At 44.3% G+C, this 21014-nt stretch overlaps 1 protein-coding gene across 1 annotated transcript in view; it reads left to right on the forward strand.

The window, feature by feature from the left end:
* The window catches only part of BCAR3 (BCAR3 adaptor protein, NSP family member), a 110554-nt gene that overhangs the window by 15388 nt on the left and 74152 nt on the right, over positions 1-21014 (forward strand).

Consider the following 21014-nt stretch of genomic DNA (forward strand, 5'->3'; position numbering starts at 1 on the left):
CCCTTTGCCATGCTGCCACCATGCCAACTGTCCCCAGGAGACGAGCTGCAGAGCTGGTTGTAGAATTTCAGGCAGTCTCCTCTTAGAGGTCCCGAAGACAAGCGTATGGTCTTCTTGTTTAATAGATTCTGACGTTACTTAAAAATTATAGAAGTCTAGGATGCTTGGGTGGCTCAGTCGGTTAAGTGTCTGCCTTCGGCTCAGGTCATGATCCCTGGGTCATGGGATCAAGTGCTGCATTGGGCTCCTTGCACAGTGGGGTGTCTGCTTCTCCTGCCTCTGCCTTACCCTTCCCCTGCGCTCTTTCTCTTTTTCTCTGACAAATAAATAAATAAAATAAAAAAGATTCTAGAAGTCTGAGAAACCTTCTATAATGGGCCCAGCCTTTGTGCCTCCTGGACTGTCTGTGATCCCAGATGCACCCGCAGACATGGTAACCAAAGCTGAAATAACTCCTGCTGTGACGAGGAGAACACTGCAGGCTCCCAACCCAAAGGTCTCAGTTCAGATCCCTGTTTTGCCACTTATTACGCATGTGAGCTGGGGCAAGTTCTAAATCATAAAATGAGGGTGAAAATGCCTCCCTCTGGGGAGTGCTGTGAAGGTTCAGTGGTCACCAAATACGAAGGCTGCGCTAAATGGCAGAGCTCTGACTTCCGCACTGGAGCCTGGCACCGCCTGCTGGGGCGTCTCAGCAGCTGCCCCCTGATCGCCAGCCCTTTATTCTCCTCCTGCCCCGACCCTGCTGTGTGACACCTGACCTTGAAGGCCGCTGATGCCTTTGCTGGGATACTGACGTAGTTGTGGGAATGCTGCTAGTAATCTTGGCGCTGATTCAAGCAACCAGACCCAGTAGCTTTGTGACCTTGTGTAAGTTACTTTACCTTTCTGATTCTGACCCCTTCTTCAAAGGGCCGCTATAAGGCCAGATAGAATCCCATGTGAGGATGCCTGTTACAGAACCTAGCATGGAGAAGGGGCTCCTCCTTCCTTCCTCCTGGAGGCTCTAATCCTTGGCCGTAACCTGAGATCACATTCAGTGTCTGCAGCTTCTGTGGGAGAAAGTTTCCCACACATTGCCAGAGTTTGGCCCAAGTCCTGCTCTCTGGGTCTGCCCTGAGCTGCCCTAGAGCGGTGTGTCTTGGCCACCATTCATGCTTACAGGTATAATAATAGCCTTGCATGGCACTGAAAGATCAGCACACCATTATACAGAGACAGAGAATAGAGTCTCTCTTCTGTGGCTGGGCCCCGGGCCTTTCCCACTTGCCCTTGTACTTAACATTAGTATCTTTGCTATTTATTCTTCGGTAAATGTTTATTGAGCTTATTTTGTGCCAGGCATGATGCTGGGTACCAAGTACCCATAGAGATTGACATAGATAACAGGCTGGGCCCTTAGGCAGTGCCCAGGGTAGGGGGCGTGTGGACAAACGCATCAATCAGTACAGAATCACAAAATGAGGAGAGGCAAGAGTTCCTTGGATTGGGTGAAAGAAAGACCTCTCTGGGGGAGGGAACATTTAAAGATTTAATATAAAAAGAGAGTGTAAAATACTTCACTAATATTTATTATGTTATGTATTAAAACGGTATTATTTTTGAAATATGTTCAATAAGATTGAAATTAATTTTACCTATTTCTTTTTAATCAGCTACTAGAAAACTTTTAAAAGTACATGTTTTCATATGAATAAAGATGTGCACGCGCACACACACACACACACACACAATGGAATATCACTCAGCCATCATAAAGAATGAAATCTTGTCATTTGCAAAAACATGGATGGAACTAAAGGGTATGATGTTAAGTGAAATAAGACAATTATATGATTTCCCTCGTGGAATTGAGGAAATAGAACAAATGAGCGAAGCGGGGAAAAGAGAGAAAGGCAAAACAAGAAACAGGCTCTTAACTAAAAACTGATGGTTAGCAGAGGGGAGGTGGGTGGGGGGATGGGGGAGATAGGTGGTGGGGCACTTTTACACAGCACAGGTTTTGTAAAAACAAACAAAACAAACAAACAAAAAAACCAAACCTGTGGTTTTCACATTGTATTTCTATTTGGTGGTACTAGTCTTCATCTTGGTGTTAGGAGTTTAGGTTTTCTCCTGAGGGCGAAGGGAAGCCTTTAAAGGGTTTAAGTAAAGGAATAATGTGATCTGATTCAGGTTTTAGAATATCATTTGGCCTCCGTGGAAAAGAAATTGGTGGGGCAGAGGGACTGGAGTGGGGGGCAGGAAGTGGTCACAGAAGCACAGGAAGCAGGCGGAGGTCTGTGCTAGGACGGTGGTAGAGGAGGTAAAGGGGGGTGGGTTCAAGATCTATTTGGTAGGTAGCGTCTGTGGGACTTCCTGAAGGTGGGATGATGTGGGGTGAGCGAGGGGGACAGCAAGGCATGGCTCAGGCAGCTGGGTGTATGAGATGGGAAAGACTGGGAGGGGAACAGGGCTTTGTTTCTTTGGCTGCATTTTATTTAGTGGATGGCAGAGAGTTGAGACTTATGTTTGGGGGGGGGTGTCAAGTGGGGGTGTTAACCAGCCAGTATTATGAGCCTGGAGCTCTGGAGAGAAAGCTGTGCTGAAAGTTGCAAAGTTAGGAGTCTGTATAGATGTGAAATTCAAGCCATGGAAACAGATGTCCTCACCAAGGGAGAGAGCTGTGTAAAGCATAAAGAAGGGACCTTAGGACCTAGCCCTGAGGAACCCCACCACATCTGTTCCAAGGAGTCAGCCTTGGAGGCCGAGCCTTGGGGTTGGAGGGGAGCAGAGAAGTTAGGCGGGAGGTGCATTAGGGGTACTGTTCAAAGGAAGGTTTTTCTTCTTAAGAGGAGAGACAGAGTTCAATAGGAAAAGATCTAATCTTTTAAGCAAATGATAAAACAAAACCGTTTTTCATTACTCGATTCTTTTTCTAAAACTTTTTTATTTAATTAAAGCAGATTTGTCCCCAGGGCTGCCCTCCCTGTGGGCCTGTGTCAGCAGCAAGGGGATGATGCTTTCCTGCGGGGTCCCATGATGATTCTCTGGGCAGAGGAGGTAAATGGATGACTGTGGGAGACATCTTTTGCCTGAGGGGTGATGGCTGCTTTTCCAAGGTTTGGTTGGGCAGCCTCCTTGAGGACGGCTGCCTGCCCTTGGAAGGCAGGTTGAGGGCTTGTGTTCCATCTGTCTGGCTCAGTGGAATCTTTCCTCTTAGAGGTCTCGAAGCACATTATCTCAAAACCACAGCACTCTTATTCTGCCTTTGAGTTAGTTGAGAAGAAACCTTGACAGACACACAGTTCTAGAGGGAACAAGGAGGGGCTGGAGGTTGGGGGGGATGGGCCCGGGGGAGTGAGGAAAGGGCAAATAGTGTACCCGAGCCAAACAAAGCTTTTATCAAAAGTGCTGTGTTTGGGCTCAGACAGCCTGAAGCCTAATGAATCACGATGCCAGACCCTCTAGGCCTGCCAAGAGACATACTGGCCTTGATACGGTTTTTCTCATTCTTCCTCTATTCAATTTGACTGACTGCTGCCAAGTTAAGATTTGAGCCGCAGCTTTTAGCTTAATGCTGTCACCGGAATTGTGCTGAGCACAGGTTAGCCGTTGACCGCTGACCGTGTCAAGTTTTTAATCAGCTGATTAACTTTGGATTCCTGTATAGACTCACCGGAGTGTGTGTCCCGTGTAGGATATTTAAATGATGCCTTTTTTCACAGGATTAGGGAATCCGCCTGAGGAGGTGGTTTAGTTGCCATTGTTTTAATACATGCCATGAACATATTAATCAGGCATTGCTGTCTTCTCAAATGAGATCGAAAGAGACAGAGAAGCAGGAGGTGGCTGCCGAAGTGGAAGAAGCAGGAGTATCTGAAATCCCCAGGCCTTAGACTCATGGATAGCCAGGGAGGAAAGGGTGTCCTCATCTGCAGCTTACCGTGGGGCTCAAGAAGAAAGGTTGCCAGAGTTGAAGGAAATATTACGGCTATTGCACGGCTCGAGGCTCTGAAAGGGAAGCACAGTTGAGGACACCCGTGAGTAGCACGCCCAGCACAGTTTGAAGGAGGAAGAAGTAAGTGACCATTCAGGTCATTCTTGGTTTCAGGCTGTGTCTGCAGGACTGTCTTCAGCTGGGTCCCCCTCATGTGGCCTGGTGAGCCTGGGGCCATTCTGAGGAATTCATCCACGGGTACGTTGACCATGGCCTGTGTGCCTAGCTTCATGCTGGGTGGGAGAGCTTTAAAGGCCGGCCAGGGGCTGTGTCTTTGTGAAGCGTTCATGGCCCTAAGGAAAAGGAGTGCCCTTTTGAGGCCTCCAACCTTACCAGCATCTGTTCTTTCCATCATCTTCGCCGCTGACCTAACTTCCCACCCATGGGCCAGCCCTTCGCGTCACTCCCTAGTCTCTAAACAATTCTGCTTTTCTTGACTTCTGACCTTAACATATTTCCAGGTACCACGTTTCCAGGTATACACATCCTTGACTGGGTAGTTGAAGATGGTGCTTTCTAGATAACCCTTCCCTCAAGGCCTGCCTGCTCTGTGCCACCACCACTTGCTCTGGGCTGTCCTGGCCTTGGACCCAGGTCCAGGAAAGCTTGGGCCATGCAACCCATGCAACTAAGGACCATATCAGAGGGTGGCTCTCGGCTAGCAAAGAAACTGAGTGCAGAGTGAGCGGAGGATTGTGCAAAAGGCTAAGGGTAACAAAAAGGGCTTTCAGAAGTTAGGTTTGGAACAATAAAACCAGGGAGAGGGGCATGGGGAGAAACCAAACTGCTGAGCCTCTGTCTGGCTTGCTTTTTTTTTTTTTTTTTTTTTTCTTTTGTCAAAGAACTGACTTGTCTGATTGGAAAGGGTAAGATCTATGGAAAGAAAGAAAACTGTCAGCCTGGAGCAGAAGAGGCTGAAGCAAGAGGCTCTAATGCCGCCAAATGAGGTGAGGCCCGGATGCCCCAAAAGACCGAAGGAGCCTGAGCCTTAGGCCGAGACCATCAACTCGGAGGAATGCAGGTACAAGGCCCTACAGGGAAGACAGAGGAATATTTCAGTTTTCCAGAAAGGAACCAGAGAGATGAAATTAACCTGTAAAATGATGCAATTGACCTGATCTCAGGAAGTATCTTAAAAGGATTATTAGGGTAATGACTTTTGCATATGTGGTGGAGGAAACAGCAACTTTCTGTATATTAGCAGGGCGTTGCCTAAAGCAAGTCATACCAGATTAATTTCCTTCCTGGGGTAATTTGTTGGGAGAGGAAAGGAAGGTTGAAAAGGTGTGTAAGCAGATGTCAGTCTCTGGTGATAGAACTCAGGTGAGAGGCAGCCCAGGGGGCGTAGATGAAGCCTGACGTAGGATGTGTCCTGACTGACCCATGTCTTGGCCCACTCTGGCCAATTTTTAAAAAATCGTTTAGATAGTAGTATTGACCTACAGATCACACTGGTGGATGACATGAATCATAGAAGAAAGATATGTCAAAATGACAGAAATGAGATCCAAAAAAATCTTGGCGTTTGGAAAAAGACCTAATCTATTTGGATAAGACTGTAGTGAGAGGCAAAGACTGGCCCTAGAGTCCAAAAGCAAAGTCGGAGTACGGAGTTCGTGGTGTACTGCATGTGAAAATGATTGCAGGATTTGGGTAAGGGCAGCTCAGAATGAGTGTGCTCTGGTTTTCAAAGAAGTGAACGGGATTTTAGGAGCATCAGCTGAAGTTTAATATTCAGATGAAGGGAAGTGGTCAGTCTTGGCCACCAGATCTGGTGAACTGTTTGTAGCTCTTGACAACCAGAAACGGAAGGTGCATTCTCCCCCCACTGCAGAGCTGTGAGCTTCTGCGGAGGATGCACCTCCCTAAAGCAGATCTTTTGGTTTATTCATGAAGGAATATCCCCGAGGTGTGGTGTATTAGTGAAGATGAACTTATCATGTCAGTATGTTAACCCTGGAGGAGAATATAAAATATGCACCACCCTTAATCCTGTCTCCTCCTAGTGAAGCCAACTTTAATAGGTAAGGTCAATAAATACATTGTGAGATGTGGGAGAGTGACTCTCATTTATTTTGCAAGGTGATGAAATCAAAATACATTTTCGTGGGTGCACATCTAAAAGTATTAGAGTTATCCATTTTTAAAGCTACATCCCTTTTAAAATTAGCAAAGACTTGGGACATTTGGGTGGCTCTTTGAATTAGGCATCTGCCTTTGACTCAGGTCATGATCCCAGGGTCCTAGGATCAAGTCCTGAATCAGGTTCCCTGCCCTGCTCTCCCTCTGCCTGCTGCTCCCCCTGCTTGTTAACTCTTTCTTTCTCTCTGACAAATAAAATCTTAAAAAAAAAAAAAAAAGACAAAAAGAGTATATATATAAAATGAGCCCCCGCCTAGAGTAGGAAGTACCTCTTTCCTGGTCTCTGGGACGGCTATATGGTTCCCAGCATCAGTAAAGAACCTGTCCATCTAATCACATACCAGTTGAGATTTTTCCAAGAGACACCATCTCTCTACTTAGCAGGCCAGCCCTGTTTTATGTGTCCATTTTTTCTCATTTTCCCAGAAGCTGATGGAAACGGCCCTGTAGTAAACTCTCTTTCCTCTTGGAGTTCTCCCTGATGAACTTCAAACATGGCATTTCAGACATGTCCAGAGAGAGTCATTTTCAGCAGGAGCAGCCAGCCCTCAATGTCACTTTGAAAACATTTGGTCTCAGTGGGCCTGGGGAGCTGAGCACAGCCCTGACAGCAACGACCCACAGCCAAAGGGGTTCTGTCGGAGGCCACTACAGTTCAGGCATAGGCTTGTGGCTAAATTAGCTCCTTAATGTGGGGGGCCCATCAGTCAGAAAGTTTTCTCTTGTTCCCTCTCTCCCTCCAATGTTTTTCTTCACTTGGTGAATCCAAGGAGTTGTGGCAAAGAGAAGGGTTGAAGTCTAGACCTTTTGCACAGTGGAGAGAAACACACACACATGTGCGCAAACACACACACACACGCATTTGTTCATTCATTCATTCATTCAAACCAACACTTATCATGCAACTGTGCCCTGAGGATGCAAGAGTGAATAAAATACAGTCCCTTTTCTTAGTGAGCTCACAGTCCCGTAAGGGAGATGGACAAGAGTACATATATTGAACTATAATTATTTGTCATAAAGTTTTATAATAAAAAAGGAGTGCTGGGAGATGTTTTTATGTGAGTTGTAGAGGGTAGGGGAAGGAGTGGTCAGAGAAGGTGGGAAGAGACGGTGGGGATTCAAGGCCTCTTGGTTCAGGGAATTCCAAACAATTTGGATTTACAGAGTGTGAGGAGCAGGGTGAGGAGCTGAGGCTGGTGAGATGGACAAGGCTTAGCACCATGGATATCATCTAATAAAATATAAAATGAGGATGCTAGACTGTCCTATATATTAATTTTACCTAAAAAGAACATGGTCTAGTGAGAAATACTGTCCAGTGAACACAGACTACTAGTAGATTTAAAGCCTGTTGCTAGCTCTTCCTTCCTGCCATCCTTCCATCCCCACATCCTCCCAAACAGGATCCCAAGATGTTGATGGCTGCTTGTGGTGGAGAATGGAGGGTGAAGGCTCTAGGTTCCAAGGCCATATCCACATATGAATGGGCTACAGGCACCAAGTTGCCAATGGAGGGCAAACTTTGTCTCAGTTGTTGGGTTCACCTTTCCTGATTGTGGAACATGCCCTGGTCATGAGTTGGTTAAGAATGGTAAACCAGTAGACCTCGGGGGTTCAGTGATTATTCCTCCTTGGCCCCACCACTTGGGGGTAACAGAAAAACTTGGCCTATGGGTCCCACATATCTCTATGTCTTGCATTTCAGTTAGGTGTTCTAAGAATGAGTTCATTGTGGTCAATGGGCACCCACAAGCAAGAACTCTGCCCTTGATATACAAGCCTTCTAGCCACGACCCTCAGTAAGTCTTAGGTAAAAGATTTTTGACGGTGCTTCCTGTCTAGGAACTTTGCTCTACTTCCTTGTAAGGTCTGTAGGGATTCTTTTTGTCCTAATGTGACAGTAAGCATTTGTGAAAAATGACAATTTTGTTCTCCTTTTTCTGGTTCTTATACCTTTTATTTCTCATTTATCTGTATGGGCTAGGACCTCAAGACAGTAGTGCATAGAAGTAAGAATGGACATCCTTGTCTTGTTTCTGATTGATGGTTTGATTTTGCCATTAATACTTTGTAATTAGTAATTACTACTACTTTGCCATTAAAAATAATACTTGCTGAGGGCATGAAAGCCCTCATGGAAGTTCTGTATTTTGTTTGTGAGGAGTTTGTTTTTCCCTGCTGAACTCCCAAGGATGATTTTTTTTAAAGTACTTTTTTCTCCCATTAATTAGATGCCTCAAATGATTTTTCTCCCTTAACTTGTTAATGTGATAAATTGTATCTGTAGGTTTTCACCATTAAACTGACCCTGTATTCCTGGAGTCAACTTAGTGTGATTATGGCGTATATTAATATGTTGTTAGAATTGGTTTCTTAATATTTTATTGAAGGTTTTTTTTTTTAAATGTCTATTCATGTGCGAGATTAAGGTTTTTTTTTTTTTAAATGTCTATTCATGTGCGAGATTACGCTATACTTCCTTTTACTGACCTTCTCTGCTTTGGGGATCAAAGTTAAAATATCATCTTTTTCCAGTCTCTTGAAGCTTTTATATCATTTTCAAGTAAAAAATAATTCCAACGTTTGGCAGAATTTGCTAGATAGTAAAACTATCGGGGCCTGTGGGACGACGTTGAATTACTGATTCAGTTTTTTATTTTTTTTTTTAAAGATTTTATTTATTTATTTGACAGAGAGAAATCACAAGTAGGCAGAGAGGCAGGCAGAGAGAGAGGAGGAAGCAGGCTCCCCGCTGAGCAGAAAGCCCGATGTGGGGCTCAAACCCAGGACCTGGGATCATGACCTGAGCCGAAGGCAGCGGCTTAACCCACTGAGCCACCCAGGCGCCCCTGATTCAGTTTTTTAAATGGGTTCGAGGGCTCTTCAGATTTCTGTTTCTTTTTGAGTCTATTTAGTATCTTTCTAGGAATTTGTTCATTTATGCTAAGTTTTAAAATTTATTAGCCTAAAAGTGTTCAGAGGATTCTCTTCCTGTGCTCTCTTGTACCTATGGCTATGCCCTCTTGTCATTCCTAGATTGTTTTGTGCTTTCTCTCTTTTCCCCCAGGTGACATCTGTCAGAGGTTCATTTTATTGGGCTTTCCAAAGAACAAGACTTTATTTGTTGCTCCCCTGTTGTATCATTTGTTTTATATTTAGTTTTTCTCCTTTATCTCTGTTCTATTTTTGTTTATTCTTTTAACTTAAGCTGGACACTTAATTAATTTCAGTCTTCTTTTTCCTAAAAATAAATGTTATGGTTATACATTTCCTTCAAAATACCACTCTTATTGTATCCTATATATGCTATATTCTACCTTCTGAAAATCTGCTTTGTGAGTTTAATCTAGGTAACAGTTACTGTGTTTAGTGATTTATAGTATTTGGGCTTATCACTGCCTCTTATTCTGTATGTCTGTACTGACTGTACATTTTTTCAAACCTACGGGTTTTTAAAAATTGCCTTATTTTGTATTGTCTTTTTAAAAATACCCTACTCCTCATTGAGTGGTTACTTTTAAAATACAATTACTTTATAAAACATAAAGTGAAACAGTACCTTTACTTCTTCTTTTTTTTTTTTTTTTAAAGATTTTATTTACTTATTTGACAGAGATCACAGGTAGGTGGAGAGGCAGGCAGAGAGAGAGAGAGGTGGGGAAGCAGGCTCCCTGCTGAGCAGAGAACCCAATGCAGGGCTCAATCCCTGAACCCCGGGATCATGACCTGAGCCGAAGGCAGAGGCTTTAACCCACTGAGCCACCCAGGTGCCCCCCTTTACTTCTTTTTGAACAATAGAGGACCTGAGGACGCTAGCTCTGGCAGTGGCCTTCCACTTGGCTTATATACCATTGTTGCCTTATATTTTAGTTTGTCTCTTTACTATTTTTTTTTAATTTTATTTATTTATTTTGGAGAGAGAGTGAGTGTTTGGGGAGAGGGAGAGAGGGGGAGATTTCTGAAGCAGACTTCCCACTGAGCATGGAGCCTGAAATGAGGCTCGGTCTGATGACCCTGAGATCCTGACGTGAGCCAAAATCCAAGGATCAAGACGCTTAACTGACGAGGTTGCCCAGCCATTCCATTCGTTTGTCTTTTTTCAAAAAAAAATGTGGTAAAGTACACATAAAATTTACCAGCTTAGCCATTTTTAAGTGTACAGTTAATGAACCATGAGTTAATTAGACACTTTATGTAAATCGTCCAGGGGTGCCTCGGGGACTCAGTCGGTTAAGCATCCAACTCTTGATTTCAGCTCTGGTCAGGATCTCAGGTTGTGAGCTCAAGCCCTGCATCTGGCTCAGCACTCGTTGTGGAATCTGCTTGCCCTTCCCCCTCTACTCCTCCCCCTACTTGTGTGTGCACGCTCACTCTCTCGCTCTCTCTCTAAAATAAATAAATAGAATCTAAATAAATAAAATTGTATGCTATTTGTCCTTTGGTGACTGGTTTACTTCATTTAGCACAAAGTCCTCAAGGTTTATCCATGTGGTAGCCTGTGCATTTCCTTCCTCTTTGAGGCTGAGTAACATTCCATTGTGTATGTACACATTTTGTTGATCCATTCTTCCATCAGTGGATGCTTAGGTTGCTTCCACATTTTGGCTTCTGTGAAGAATGCTGCTAAGAACACGTATGCACAAATATCTCTTCGAAATCCTGCTTTCAGTTCTTTTGGGTATCTATCTACTCAGAAGTGCAGTTACTGGATCAAATGGTAGCTCTATTTTGAATTTTGTGAGGAACCTCCATACTGTGTCTTCTCGAAGCTGTACCGTTTACATCCCCAACAACTACGCTTAAGGGTTCCGATTTCTCCACATCTTTGCCAGCACTTTTTTTTTTTTTTTAAAGATTTTATTTATTTATTTGACAGAGAGAGATCACAAGTAGATGGAGAGGCAGGCAGAGAGAGAGAGAGAGGGAAGCAGGCTCCCTGCTGAGCAGAGAGCCCGATGCGGGCCTCGATCCCAGGACCCTGAGATCATGACCTGAGCCGAAGGCAGCGGCTTAACCCACTGAGCCACCCAGGCGCCCACCAGCACTTTTTTTTTTTTTTTTTTTTTTAAAAACTCCACAGATGACACATCCGTCTTGTTCTATAGCATCCGTGCTGGTTCGGAGTCATCTACACGGTAACCAGTTACTGTGTGCCTCATTCGCTCTGAGATCTTCAGCTCTTCTTCTGGCATCCTCTTCATTCTTCCCAAATGGTGTTCTCTGTCTTTATTTATCTAAAACTGTCTTTATTCACCCTTGTTCTTGGTAGTTTCACTGGGCAGGAAGTTTTGAGCTCCTCACGTTCCCTTCTGGCTGATGAAGACCCCCCACGGCCAACCTAATCCGCGGAGGGCAGCCTTCCTTGGCTCTTGGGCTGCTTTAATTATCTTCTCTCTGGTTTTGATGATTTATAGTTCCCTTGCAGTGTGTCTAGGCGAGAATGTATTTTTGTTGAAATACTTCAGAGGATACATTGGGATGCCTGAATCTGAGAATGGGCATCTTTCATTGATTTTGAAGACTTCCCATCATTATTTCTTTGATGATTGCTTTTTCTTTTTCTCTCTCGAGTCTTCTTCTGGAGTTCTGGTTAAATGTAATTAGGCCTTCTCATTCTACCTTCCGCATCGCTTTTATATTTCCTATCAACTTTTCTCTCTGTGCTGTGTTCTGTATAGTGTCTTTGTGTATTTGTTTATAGTTTCTTCATAGATTTGTCATATTTTCTTAGGTCATGTTTAATCTATTCTGTAGCAGATTCTATATTCAGTTTTTATTTTTATAACCATCTGTTTATTCTGAGATCACTTTTTGACTCCGTCTTTTTTTTTTTAATCCTACATTGTTATTTTATTGCTTATATCTGATATTCTGGTATCTGAAGTCTTTGAGGATCTCAGTCTATTGTTCTTTGTGCTGATTTCAGTGATTGGGGCTTGCTTCCTTGTGTATGTGGTTATTTCTGAAAGGAAATTTATGTTTGACCCCATTTGTGGATATCCTGAGTGGCATTCTGTTGATAAAGTTTTCCCCCCAGAAAGTATTTACACTGTTTCCTTACTGATGGCACCACCAACCCAGACACTTTAATTTCTAACTTTGGATTCTCTGTCAAAGCAGGTAGTATAAATTTGAATCCCAACCAACATGAAGGCCGATCTGCGGTTACAAGTTCTTAGAGAAGATTCTTATTACTGTCATTTTTTCCATCAGGATTTGTGGTGGAGACAATAGGTTTCCTTCTTGGTTCCCCTTGCTGGAGAGCATGCTACCTTCTTAATTTTTATGTACTTACTTCTTTTTGCATATTATTTTTGTAGGGCGATATAGTCCCTTTCTCATTGCTTTACGATTAGCTGCTGACTTCTGTGGGTTTAGGGCTTACCCTTCATGCTTTGCTTCTTACCCTCTTGTTCATGTTTTGTGTTCTTGATTTGTTCTCTGTTTCTGTATGGGTTTTGTATATGTCTATGCTCCTTGAGGATTTATCTTTCTTGCAACTTCCACAATGCATTTGAAAATATACTTGTAACTTATCATTTAGTTTTCAGGGTGTCTGGTCTACCATATTAAGTGAATCAAAGTCCCAGAGTAGAAATTTCTAATTTTCTGAGGCCTTATTTGGACTATATACAAAGGTGGTTTTTTGTGGTTTAAATTTTCTTTTTTTTTTTAAGATTTTATTTATTTATTTGACAGAGAGATCACAAGTAGGCAGAGAGGCAGGCAGAGAGAGAGGGGGAAGCAGGCTCCCCGCTGAGCAGAGAGCCCCATGGGGGGCTTGATCCCAGGATCCCAAGATCATGACCTGAGCCGAAGTCAGAGGCTTAGCCCACTGAGCCACCCAGGTGCCCCAGTGGACTTAAATTTTCATTTGTCCATGCTTGCCCTTATTTATTAATTGGCTGCCATGTGATCAATACAGTTCTAAGGGCTTAGTATACATTGGTGAGCAAGATAGAAGTAGCCCTTACCCTCAGGGAGGGTACAGTCCCATGGAAAAGCCATAAACAAGCACTGGGTGCTCACAGTGGGGGTGGGGCTGGTGGAGAAGACCAAAGGATTATGTACGACAGGTATTCTCCGGCAGTATCTATGCAGCTATCTTGTTTTGTTGTTCTGTGTTTCCTTCCTAAGTTAACTATTTTTGTCAGTTTGAAGGGATCCCTTAAATATTCTGTTTCATCATACTTTATGGGAAAGAAAGATTTAGATGTTCATAATTTGAAAGATGTGAATGACCCTTCTGAAAGTAACTTACTTAGCAGTTGAAAAGGAAGGGACCTTATCTGAGACATTCAGTAGCTGAATGCCAGCAATCCTATGTGTGTACTGCTAACCATGGAAAAAGGGTGGTAATGGGGCAAAGTCTTAGAGATAATTCAGATCCCGATATAGTCTTGAAAGTTCATATAGTACAATGCTTGAAGCAAAGGTTTTTGCCAGTTCATTCTTGATGACTGTATTGAGATGTGCTAGGCACCATCTACTTAGTTCCCTTAGAAAGAATTCAGCAAGTGCCCTTACCTCTCTCTTCTCTTTCACCCACTGAAGCCAATCATTTACCACCATCTGTCTTTTCTCACAGATTTAGAAAAGGCTCCTAAGTCTGTACCATCCCCGCTCCCTCTGTCATCCAGACCTCTCCAGCATTGTCTCCTTTGGTCTTCCTGACTCCACGTTGGCCCCCATGAATCTGTTTTCCACACCAGCGCAGGGGGGTGTTTCTGACACACAAATCCCTGGTTCTGCTGCTGCTTAAGATTTTTCAACAAATCCCACTGCTTTCCTAAGTCTAGACATGTTTACATGGCATCCAAGCCCCTTGTGCTCTGGCTCTGCCTCTTCATCCTGATCTCCCAAACCGCCAACACTCCTGAGCCTCCCCCAACCCTGTGCTTCCATTACTTGTTCTTTTATTCATGAATTCAGCAAATGGTTACTGAGCAACTGCTGTGTGCGGAGCACAGGGGATACCAAGGTGAATAAAGCAGAGAAAGCCTCAGTCTTGCATGATTATATTCCAGGAAAAAAAGACTGTGAGCAAATACACATTTCCTATAATATCAGATAATATGGGGAAAAAATAAAGCCAGATAAGGTGATAGAAGGTAGTAGTGGGCCTTATTTAGATGGGCCTACCCATCTAAATATTAGGTGGGCCTACCCATCTAAATATTAGGTGGGCCTTACTTATATTTCCTTTTAAGGAAAGCTTCTCTGAGAAGGTGTTGTTTGAGCAGAGACTTGACTGTTGTGAGGGAGTGAGCCTTTGAGAATTGCAGAGAAAACATTCTAGGCAAAGGAATTAAGTAAATGGAGCCACAGAGGCAGTGACCAGCTGTCAGTAGGGCTTGGATGGAATGAGTAGAATAGCCAGTGAGTGTGTTAGTATGCTTTTGCTGAATAACAAATTACCACAGACTTGGTGCTTTAACACCTGTTTATTACCTCACAGTTTCTGTAGGACAGAAGTCCCACAGAGCTCAGCTGGCTCTTGGTTACGGGTTTCAAACTCCAAATATTAGCAGCTGTGTTCTCATCTGAGCCCCTGGGGAAGAAGCTGCTTCCACAGCCTTTCAGGTGGTTGTCAGAACTCAGTTCCTTGTGGTTGTAGGACTGAGGTCTATTTCCTGGGAATCTGCCTAGGGCAGCTCCCACATAGAGGCCGCCCAAAGTTCCATGGCATGGACTTTGTCACAGGCCATGTTGTAATGTCATGCTGGCAACAGGGTCCTTCCTGCCAGGCCCCCCTACTTTGCATGGCAGATCACTTGGATAGTTGCCAGATCTTGATATCAGCTGACTGGAGGCTTACACCTGCAAAATCCCTTCAGAGCAATGCTGATGTTAGTGTTTGGTTGACTCTCCAGGAGATGGGGCTCTTGTTGGGGGACATCTTTAGAATTCTGCCCACCCTGGTGAGGTTGGAGAGCTGGCAGGGACCATGCCAACCAGGGCCTCAAATGCTCTGGTGAGGACTCTAGGGTTCTGTTCTGATCAGATGGGAGTTATTAGAGGATTTTGATTTGGGGAAGGATCATGCTGGCTGCTGTGGTTTCCCAAGTGCACCACAGTGTCCCATGTCCCTGTGTGTTTGCACATGCTTCTCCCATTGCCTGGAATTTCTCATCACCACCTAGCTCAGTTAAGAGCTAAGCTAGCTCACAGCTTCTTCACCTGGTGAGTCCCTACCTAATCCTCAAACCTTAGTTCAAAGGTGGCCTGAAAGGCCTCTCTATGGTGTTTCCTTCCCACCGACACCAACTTGAGTTGTGCCGGGTCTGTTGATCTGTGTTCCCCACTTGCCTGCAGCTTCTCTGGGAGCAGAGCCTTTGTCCCTGATTCCTCTGTTTCCATTGTCTGGTCTACAGCATAGCGTGTTGTAGATGCTTGATGATGTTTGTGGGATGAATGCAAGAACTGTGGAGATACTGGGAACGAAATAGACTCGCCACTACTCTTGAGTCTCTCACCTTGTCAAGGAGAGACCATAGCTGAGTAAATACACACTAGAATGAATCAGAATGCAAATACCATGCCATGTGCACCAAGGAGAGCTGCCCGCTCTGTGGATTACTGGTGTGCATGGAGTTTAAGGGGAACCTCTATTCTACTCAGTCTGGAACAGTTGGATCTCACATCCCTCTATTGCATGAGAGAATCCTTTTATTACAAATGATTCCTCTTTATTATATCCAGGGGGACATTTGTTTGGCAACACTGTTAACCATTAATTTATTCTATAATATTTAAAGAAGTCAAAACATTCATTCATTTAAAACATTCTATAATTTAAGACAGACATAGGGTTCTTCATTTCCTCATCTGTATTCCGATCACTTAGAAAAGATCTGTTAGTGAAATCTGGCTTATATATTCAAGACGGAGAACCTCTTAACTCAAAATAGCAAACGTGTAGATCAAGTGTCCTTTTCAGAAGGAGGAACTATTAACCTGGTTACTAATGAGAAACAAACCAAAATAGTAAATACATAATTTCTGTGACTCCCAACTGTATATCCCTTGGTATGAACCTAAGAAAGCAGGACCCTAGAGAGACTGTTTTAACCCAAGTAAACACAGCAATGTTATTTAAAATGTAATAAACATAAGAACAAGATCGCAGGAGGGTCCAGTTTCATTCTGCTGCTTTCCTGAGGTCTGCGGGCCCTGCGTGGCAGGGCAGCATGCCTGACCGAGGGGCTGTGGGTGCCTGCCAGCCTCGCCAGTTGTAAAGGGAGATGTGTAAAACATCGTAGATTCTCAAGGGTGGGGATTTGTAATTTGCATAAGCAAAAAAAAAAAATTTTGAATCTTTTCACTTATATTGCCAAGTTCCTCTGTTTGTTTTCTAGTGATCTCTGTTGGAGAATATAAATCTGTGGCTTAAGGAGTGTTTGCTGCAGAGACTTGTATGAATAATTGGATATTCTATTTCAAATTAGAGGCTGGGGCTGCAGGGCCAACTGCTATGTTTTCTAGCTCATATCTCCTTTTGGCTAGCTGGGATGAGGTGGAGGCCGAGAGGGGAGACACAGCCCTTCTGCACTGAAACATAATTTTTTTTAGATTGAAAAAAATAAAAAATAGAAATAGAAGCTAGCTATTAAAAATAAACATAATTTAGTTCAGGGCAATGATTTTTTAAGTTTTTGGATTCGTCACACACTCTTGGTTTTACTATACTCTCTCCTGTATTCCTTCCTTGCCTGTCTAAAAAGGATGAGGAGAACATGAGGATCCTCTAGGGCACCCCTGGGAGTCCTGAGTTAGAATTGTAAGATGTTTGGATTCCCCTCTGTTGTTGTAGCAGAATGAACAAGGTTTCCTTCGCAGAGTTCATTTTGGGGTCAGGGTCAAAGGGGACTTCGGTCTTTTCCCTCATCAGAGCCTCCCTGTTTCCTTCTCTTCTGCCCAGAGAAGTATGTGGTAGAGGATCAAAGAGGAACACAGGAGGGGAACCTGAGTGGCTCAGTTGGTTAGGCATCTGACTCTTGATCTCTGGGTTGTGAATTCAATCCTATGTTGGGCTCCACGCTGGATGCGGAGCCTACTTTAAAAAAAAAAAAGCATACAGGAAGTTTCTCTAAGGTGGGGGGGCATTTTGGAGAACCCCCCAGGCTCTTTGGTGCTGGGCTCTTTGGATGAGAGAGCAAAGGCTGCCCTGCCTCCAGGAGATCTTGTCTCTGAGTGGGGACCCTGCTAATTAGTGCTGCCTTAGGAACCACCAGGTACAGCTCCAGGCCTAGTCTGTCTGTGTTGGTTACCTCACCTCTTCCCAAGAGAACTTGAAGGCCCTGTTCTGGGAGAACTAGCTCAGAGAGTTTCCAGGTACATCTGTAGAGAAAGGAAGAAAGGAACGTTTCAGCTTTCAGAGGTGAAAGGAAAAGTATTTCAGAGCGAAATCTGGTGAGAAGAGCAGATCCTGGACAAAATTCTTAAAAAAAAAATACACTAAAAGAATGACATTTGAGCACCGAAAAAAGGAGAATTAAAATGACAACAGTGACTATATGATAGTCTTGGTATTTGGCAAATATTTTCCCAAAAATGAATGAAATAAAGCTCAAGGAAAATATTTGACAGTGTGTTAGCTGCCAGTGAAAAAAAAAAATTCAAGCTTTCAAGTGAAAATCAGAAGTGTGGAAAACCTGCATCGTCCACTACGCACTTGACACTTCTCAGTGCTTAATAACGTTTGATGTGATCAGTGACAATACTGACAAATGTGATTCTTTTTTTATATTATAATGAAATGTGTCAAAATTTAGACTATCTGCATAACTCAGTGACCCAGTATTTTCCCAGACAGTGGATACAGAATCACACGTGGATAACAGTCCAATCAGAGTGCGGGACAGATGCAGAAGAGTGAGAGGCGTGGTCCAGGATGCGCATTACAGGGAAGCTTTAAGGAACTACCACTTGTTTCCTTTTGGTGTGGTATCAGAGAAGACTAGCCATGATTACCCGAAAGTCTGATGAAATACCCTGCCCTTTTCCAGTTACATATCTATGTGAGGATGGACTTTTTTCTTAAGCTAAGACATAACATACTGAATACAGAAGTAGATGTGAGAGGGGCACCTGGGTGGCTCAGTCAATTAAGCATTTGTCTGCAGCTCAGGTCATGATCTCGGGGTCCTGGGATCGAGCCCTGTGTTGGGGAGTGGGGGCGGGGGGCCCTGCTCAGCAGAGAGTCTGGTTCTTCTTCTACCCCTCCCCTCTGGTCGTGCAGGTGCATACTCTCTCTCTGTCTCTCTCTCTTTCAAATAAATAAAATCTTTTATAAAAAAAGAGAAAAAAGTAGATATGAGAATTCAGCAGTACTTCTACTAAGCCAGATGTGAAAACAATTTGCAAACATGTGAGTCAGGGATGCCTGGGTGGCTCAGTTGGTTAAGCAGCTGCCTTCGGCTCAGGTCATGATCCCAGAGTCCTGGGATCGAGTCCCACACTGGGCTCCTTGCTCGGCAGGGAGCCTGCTTCTCCCTCTGCCTCTGCCTGCCACTCTGTATGCCTGTGCTCGCTCTCTCTTCCTCTCGCTCTCTGATAAATAAATAAAATCTTTAAAAAAAAAAAACAAAAAAGCATGTGAGTCAGTGTCACTCTTCTTGCTAAATTTTTGTAAGAAAAGATAACTATTTGTAATAAAATTGTTTTATATAAAATATGAGTTCCTTTAAAAAATATTAATACATATTTTAAAAATTTCTATTTAATTTCTAATACCACTAATCAGTAGGTATAACCCACATGAACAAAAGCTCCTTGGGGTCCTTAGCATTTAGAGTGTACAGAGATCCTGAGACCAAAAGCCATTTGGGAACCACTTATTTCAGGTCCCCCATTCCTATTCTGTTTATCCATGCATTAAGACATGGGTTTATGAATGTATATAATGCACATTTTTAAATGTACATAAACAGAGAAATTTGAAGATGAGAACAGCATTTCGGTGGTTATAGCATCTTCCTGCCTACGCAGGGCCAGACCTCTGGGCCAGGCGATTAGCCTAAGACTGATGGCTATAAGCCTGAGATGTTAATTCAGGAGAAAACCAGGGGTTCAAGAGCTTAAAAGGGAGCACAGCCAAAGTGCCCACGAAGTTTTTTGTCACTGGTTAGGTGGTTCTGTGGATGAAAGCCTGATGACATTGACACAGTGTCCAGAACGTGTGGCCCAGGTGGTGACCGGGCACAGCCCAGACTCCAGTGCTTTGGGAAAAGATGCCTGATAAACGAACTCGAAGGCAGAGAATTTTCAGGCTTCAAAGCCTGGTTTATATCCCTCTTTGATGGGAATGCACTCAGGGACGGTGAGCTTATGCTGGTCTCAGAGCCTTTGGCCCTCTGAGGGCCCACGCTCCAGAGCCTCATCCACTGCTATGGAGAGGAGCATCTTGGATGCCAGCCTGCCTCCATGCAGGTGCCCCCATGTGCAGCCCTGAAGGGACAGTCACACCAAGCCAAGCATGGCTTTGGGGGTTGCATCCATTTCCACAAGATGGCGGTATCCCTGGGCCAGGGGGTTGGGACTCCTTATGCTCCGGCAGTGACCACAATCCGCCCTTATCCCCGGGAGAAAGGTTGCCATCTCGCGAGGTCTGTCCACCACCAGGGTTTAGGGGTGGAGCCCACCCTTGCAGAGGAAGCTGCTTATTGGGGGTGTTTGTGAGGCACCTGTTCTTTCTGTGGCTACACTAAGACCCTCCCCATGGAGAAGACTACCCTCACAGGCTTCTGAGCCAGTCTGCCCTCTCAGAAAGGATGGCGTCTTTGCAGGGATGTGTTGCGTTCTTGAAGTTTAAGTTTCTGAAGGCAGCTAGCTGTCTTTTCATATGCTCTGTTGAGAGACGACCTCACTAATAACTCTGCAGGCGCTCCCGAGGGCCGCTCTCATGTCTCCTGCTCCTCTTCTTTGCCCTAGTCAGTTCTCGTCATTTCTGGAAGAAGTCAGCTTCTCAGGGCCACCTGCTGCTGTTGACTTGTAATTGTCTGAGTAATCCCGACGTCGTATTATGACAGACCTGAGCAGATGTTAGGTGGAGAGGGAACTGTACTGGGGCACCAAACAGAATAAGGATGACCTGCTCCACTTGACACCAGGGGTGGGGGTAATCGAGGTAGCAATGAAAAGAAAAAGAGAATGGGCACCTGTATAGATCAGTGGGTTAAGCCTCTGCCTTCGGATCAGGTCATGATCTCAGGGTCCTGGGATCGAGTTCCGCAATAGGCTCTCTGCTTGGCAGGGAGCCTGCTTCCTCCTCTCTCTCTCTCTGCCTGCCTCTCTGCCTACTTGTGATCTCTGTCAAATAAATAAATAAATGATCTTTAAAAAAAAAATAAAAGAAAAAGAGAAGAAGACGTGGTCTAGAAGCAGAGCTGGGCCTGCAGACTCCATCTTCTGCCCCTGCAACTGGGTGACCTTAGGAAGCCACTGGGCCTGCATGAGCCTCTGTCAAAGAGGGCGTAACACAGCTGTCTTGCCGGCGGACCCCTCATTTGGGCTTCCACTTCTGCTTCCTACCCACCTCTGTCGTCCTTGCTGTTCTGTGCTTCAGATTTTTAGGCTAACTTTTGTGCTCAAGTGAATGTAGAATTAGCACCTGAACTAGTCTAACATTTGGAGCCTGACTGTGATGAGAAAGCAGGTGAAGCTTCTAGGTGGATTTATGGCGGTGTCCTACCCCCTAGCCCTACCCCCTAGCCCTACCCCCAGCACACGCTGCAAAAGGGATCTGTGTCTGTTCTAACTTCCTCATCTGTCTGCTCTGAGTACTGCCAGGGAGGTGGGCCCGTCTTAATAATTTGAACGAACAGGGTGACAGGGTGAACATGCTGTTGGATACATTTTATTCAGCATAAGAATGCATTGTTCCCAATTG

Source organism: Lutra lutra, chromosome 4 (assembly GCF_902655055.1).
Source record: "Lutra lutra chromosome 4, mLutLut1.2, whole genome shotgun sequence".
NCBI lineage: Eukaryota > Metazoa > Chordata > Mammalia > Carnivora > Mustelidae > Lutra > Lutra lutra.